This window comes from Panulirus ornatus, chromosome 4, assembly GCF_036320965.1.
Source record: "Panulirus ornatus isolate Po-2019 chromosome 4, ASM3632096v1, whole genome shotgun sequence".
In the NCBI taxonomy this organism is placed as follows: Eukaryota; Metazoa; Arthropoda; class Malacostraca; order Decapoda; family Palinuridae; genus Panulirus; species Panulirus ornatus.
In genome coordinates this window covers 58,532,619-58,538,618 of record NC_092227.1, presented here as the reverse complement: position 1 = coordinate 58,538,618, position 6,000 = coordinate 58,532,619, and the positions used below count along the sequence as shown (strand labels likewise).

The 6,000-nt window shown below is 43.9% G+C and overlaps 1 protein-coding gene across 6 annotated transcripts in view; it reads right to left on the bottom strand.

Annotated features, from left to right (window-relative positions):
- The window catches only part of Pde11 (Phosphodiesterase 11), a 1,275,799-nt gene that overhangs the window by 469,409 nt on the left and 800,390 nt on the right, over window positions 1-6,000 (bottom strand). The window lies entirely within an intron of this gene.

Genomic DNA, 6,000 nt, shown 5'->3' with positions numbered 1-6,000 from the left:
CGACTTGACACCAGGCAGCTTGTGAATGCGTGACGGTCAGGAACGCTAACTGCTACAAGCTCCATCTACGGCCATCATGAAAGAATCTAAAAGCTTGTCAGATACCTGCAGACCTGACTTGATGGTGGAAACATCAAAGAAGAAATGGCGAAAGTAAGAAGATAATTCCACAGCTTTGCTGCTAGTAGTGGTAAGGAACGTATCATAACGACCAACCATCATGTGGTTGGTCTCCACACATAAACTACAGGAAGCACAAGCCAGTCACACGCAGCGTGTCCTGGCCTTAAAGAGTAGCTGGGACTTAACGCTAATGGCCGAAGTCATAAGACCTGAAGAACGGACAAGAGGTCTGCAACAACAAGGAGGAACGAAGATGGATGGTTGAAGAGAAGTGAGAGCAAGACACTTAATAATGCAGGAGGTCTTATGATTCCGCTGGGACCAAGAGTAAGGCGACATAGGAGTCACCCTACATATGAAAGTACTCCCCAATGGAACGAAGAAAACTATCAGCAGCAGCTGTACAACACCTCAGTTTGAAGTAGGCTTCGTGCAACACATACAATGAGGGTTTCCAAAGACAGTGTAAAGGATACTGTTATGCCCAACATGTTTATGTTACTGCACGCCGTTCTGAATTCTGATACGAGGAAAACAAGTAAAACTTACAAAGTGATGTGAGCAGAAATTGCGTTTCCATTATTGATTTTACAAGGGTTATTACTTCATAATCTGATGTTTTGATTCAAACTGTTTTATCCTAATAAAAAAAAAAAGGTTCGGTGCGGCATCCGACCCACAGTCAATCAAGCCGTTCATCATCCTCTAAGGATTGGTCATTAAATGGGTATTTGCTTAAGCTGTGATATATATATATATATATATATATATATATATGGCGTTATCAGATGGCCTTGATTAGGGCATTCAGTTGCCAGTGCCGTGTCAGCTAATATAAAAAACAAAATATTGCTTTGTAATCTTAAAGAGTTAGATCCACCTGGGAGAGTGTGGGGTCGTGAATGAAGGTGCATAGAAATTAATCACAAAGAGCATTTCTTGTGATGTATTATGTGATCGCGTTTAGATCAACCTCAACAAATCAAGTGTCGATAAAGTAAGTTACATCAAGATATGATGCATCACCATGAACAGAAACAGCGGGTTAATCACGGCATGAAGTATACCACACCAATGGTGCAATCATCATAGTACTGATCCTAGCGAGTGCCTCTCTTCGCCAAGCTTCCCTCCACACACACACACCAGTAACAGGTATCGCTCGACCTGGCCGACTGACTGAACCAGAGGGTCGTTGTGACTAGCCTCTACCTCCACTTCAAGCAAGTCTTTACATTCATGAGCTGGAACAAGACCATCCATTCCCCAGTTTGTCTACACATCCATTAACCTGTTTTACGATGCTCACATAATTCAGGAGGAGAGGTCAGTCATAGCACATTCTACATTACTATGTTATAGGAAAGACACGAGACATAATAACATGTACTACTGGAACCATGAGCACCTTTTATGCCCCTGCTAACGTGAGATACTTTTGAAGGGAGAGTTTTCGTGTGTTTTCCACTGACGTATCAGATTTCCACTGACGTACCAGATCTAAACAGCAGCCAATCAAGTTAAGGATAAGGATGACAATGAGGACAGTCGTCTTCCTAGTGAGGAGGATAATGAGAACGTTACTTTGGCCTGGGAGTGTACGAGGGTCCTCCCCGGACCTCACAGTTCACGTCTGCCACACCTGCCTCACACACGACATTTCCTTTACCCATAGTCACATAACCAGCAGCATACAGTACAAGTTTACAGGTCTTCCTCTTTCAGACACATGTGTCTTTCTACTCCTCCCACATTAATCTACGAGTTTCCTCTGTTCTCTTCCACTATCATACCCAGCCTCGGTAGGACCCAGTGGTTTAATGCTGTCTGAATTCAGTTGTATTTAGCTTACGTAAAGATGATACACATCATCGATGTCGGGTGAGGATGTACATCATTTGTTATACACATTTCTCTGAAGGCAGCACGAGAACAGATAGCAGTAACTGCTTTGGTCGTCATTACTAACAGACAAAGTAAGATTTCCGGTCAATTCTCTCACTGACTACGTCCTCCTGCCTTTGTGAGTACTCGCGGATATTGATACGAGATTACAGAAAGGCAACATCTAAGGTCTGCATAAGATAACTGTACAAGCAACCGCTGGGTCAGCCACTTGCAACACTCTTACCAGAGTACTGAACACCGTACCTTTTCCTCACTAACCTCGAACGTCTTACTGTAAATTCTTATCTCCTACCGCATGTACGCACACAGCGCTGCCCAGCGTCCGCCCTGTGCTGCGTGGCTCATGATGATGATAACCCCATAAAAATATCCATTTACAGCATGAGCGGTGCGGCCCTAGAGTCTGTTACCTTGCCCTAACTTGGTCTAAGAGCCATTATGCAAACCATCCAATACATTATTCTGACACAGAGTGCGAAGCTGTTAACCTGCGTTCCTTAGACTTTGGTCGACGGTATGTTAGCACTGGTTTTCTATATTCATGACGACTGCAAAATTCTATACATTTTGAGGTAAAATGATGAGCTTACCCTCCATACATACACCAGGGACGGAAGCCCATTTCCTAATGGAAAAGACGGAATAGAAGGCCAGTGCGGGAGAGCCACAAGTACCTAAACCCAGAAAGCATGATGCTTGAGCACAGCGGAGCGATCCTGGAGTGTAATAATGTCGCGAGCTTTGAACACACTCTTAAGGGTCAAGTTAGAGGTCACGCTATCATGACCAATGGTCATAACTAAAAGACATAGTGTCGTGCTCAACAGCTTATTAAATATCCTTAAGACGACACAGTTTACAACTGTGTACCATCCTCCCCGACGGGGTGATAAACAGCTGGGTTGGCTATGAGCCGACTGCCTTCTTCAGGAATCGAACCCCGGCCAGCCCGCGCGTCACTCACAGTCAGCAACAATAACCACAACACCACAGAAGCTCATAAGCTCATCAACTATTCCTATACTAAGACGAGTGTGACACTCACAGTATCACTGTGATGCACAGAGAAGTGTGGCGATCCCTGATGGAACCTATGGATACCAGACACTTGAACTCAGCAAACTATGATAATGGAGATCTAATTCAAGTTTACTGCTAGTCATTAACATTGCCCCCGTAACAATGTCAAATTCAGACAAGACATCGAGAGAGAGAGAGAGAGAGAGAGAGAGAGAGAGAGAGAGAGAGAGAGAGAGAGAGAGAGAGAGAGAGAGAGAGAGAGAGAGAGAGAGAGACAATGGACGGGAGTAAAGGTGTGTGCAGCGCACCTGTCTAATTTATCAGCAATAAAAGTATCCAAATAGGAATTTTTACTTCCCTTGTTCAGCATTTAATGAGGAAAAGTTTTACTTTTATAGCGAGAAGAAACAAGAGAGCTCTTGCCGACCCAACCAAGTTATTCCTAACCCAGGGTTTACATGCGTCTGTACAAGTAACTCCCACATCAAGATGGCTAGACCCTTAAGCACGACGGTACGATTCTTAAGCACGACACTGCGACCCTTAAACACAACGGTACGACCCTTGAGCACGACGGTACGACCCTTGATCAAGACGGCACGATTCTTAAGCACGACACTGCGACCCTTGAGCACGACAGGCACGACTTTAAAGCATGAACTCGGGATCCTTGAGCGAGATGGCACAACACTTAAGCACGATTTACGACCCTCGAGCACGAAGGCACGACCTTTGGGTATGGCGGTGATCTCCTATGACATTTCCCCTTACGAGTCGCCTGGACACCCGACCCGGCACACTTTACGTGCACTCTACCTGACCTTACGACGGCTTCCGATGTCTTCTACTCACCCACACCCCAAGCTCGGGGTGACTCTCCAACTTGCTGAGTGGGGTCGTTGGTCCTTCAGGCTGTTGGAGGCCGCGGCCCGCAGGCCCACATAATCATCACAGCCTCGTTAGTCTGATAAGCTTAGTAAATACTTAACCAGGGCCTTGCATCTCTCCACTGTACATAACAGTTATTCAGATGGCTGCAAGCAGTGGGTTGAATACACCTATTAATGTCAGCGATGATTTTCTACGGTCTCCCATGCTTGTCATGCCAATGGGAAACTATTCTTTTTAACGTATGCTGGGAATCACACCTACCAGGATTTTCCAAGGGTAAATCATGATATATATATATATATATATATATATATATATATATATATATATATATATATATATATATATATATATATATATATATATGTGTGTGTGTGTGTGTGTGTGTGTGTGTGTGTGTGTGTGTGTGTGTGTGTGTGTGTACCCACATTTCCCGTCTAATCTTACAGTGGTTTCAGTCATTCTCAGTTTAGATACGGCGATAATGCTGTCCGTGAAGGATCTATGCACTTTCTAACTGTACAATTTGACCACAGCAGTATTGTATTCATGAGAGTATTTGTGTCTTGAAGAGCGACATCCCTGCTTTTCTCTCTTTGGGCATGAAGGTCCGCAAGATCCAGCTTACCATCTTTTTCGAAGAGGCAACTGCTGCCTTGCTGAATTCGCTGAGGGTAATATCATCGGGCATCATTATTAGGATTTTACTATGTTCAGTTATGATATGAGAGTGTCTGTTTCTAACTAGTATTCTGGTATTCTGCACTGCCTCTCTTATTTCTTCGCTCGCCCCACATGGGAGGAACTGGTCCATATCCTCATTGAAAAGCATGTAGTTCTTGGTGGCCTAGCAGAGGATTTTTCTCTTTTCTACGTTAGAGGCTCCGGTCACAGACCAAAGTCCACTTCAAGGCCGGGCCTCAACTGATATACAGAGTGATTAATAAAAGGGACAAAGGAGAGACGAGGGAAAGTATTTGAAATTGTTAAAGGGAGAGAAAAACCTGTCTTTTAAAATGCCTCAGGTCATAGGTTATTGGGAAAGATATGACAGGGTAATTTCCACAGCTTCGAGGTGAACGAAAACATACAGTCGTCAAAACGGCCCACCCAACACTGTTAATGTCACTCTACTTTCTCTGAGTCCCATCTTGATGAGACTTTCATGCTTACTCTAATATCATACACAAAGGATGATATGAAAAAAGGACTCGTCATTGCATTCATGTTAAATATGAGAATGAGGAACATAATGGTGCGAATACAATTCCTTTTTTTTTTTTTTCTTACTATGAAGGCAAGGCTTTACGACAGCGTTGCCATCTCTTATCAAAACGTACATCCATCGTTCAATTTTTCCGGTTATTCCCAGCTTCAGCAAGAAGGATATAAGCAATAATCAAGGCTTTTACAAGGGTAATGCGTAACACACGAGCTCTCTACTTGTTCTCCAGCGCCACTATAAAATCATCACAGCAGTTGGAGGCACGATTATCCCGCCCTGGCATCATGTCGTGCTGGAGTCTATAGATTAACCGATTCTAGAAAGTCATCTAATATATATCTTACGCCTTCCGAAACTCTTGGTAATATTTGGGCTTCCTCTGCTTCCTCCTTTGGTGGAGTTGGGCGATGTGAATCAGTTTTAAACTCTTGGGGGACAATGCCAGTGCCCAAACTTCTTGTTCAGATGAAATTTGAAGTTCGAGAAACGTGGTGTTTTGCATATTTTTTTATAAAGACAGAGTTTCAGGACTGTGGTCCTGGGGCCAGAATGCATTTGCATGTTCTCACTGGTCCTCTCGAAGTCCTGTAGCGATGTGGTGACATCTGATGTGTGTAAGAATGAGGTGGTACGAGTGTTAGGAAGAAGTCGGTGGGGTCATTTATTTTCAAGGTGGTTTCTGGCTCGCCAAACACACCGTCTGACGGTGCTTTGTCATCAGCTCATTCATTTGGTAATCGTCCATGTATGTCTCTTCTTCATGTTATTAGTGGGCTACGGGCATCTATGTCCCTCGATTCTATTTTCACACGATACAAGTACTTTTCTCTGTC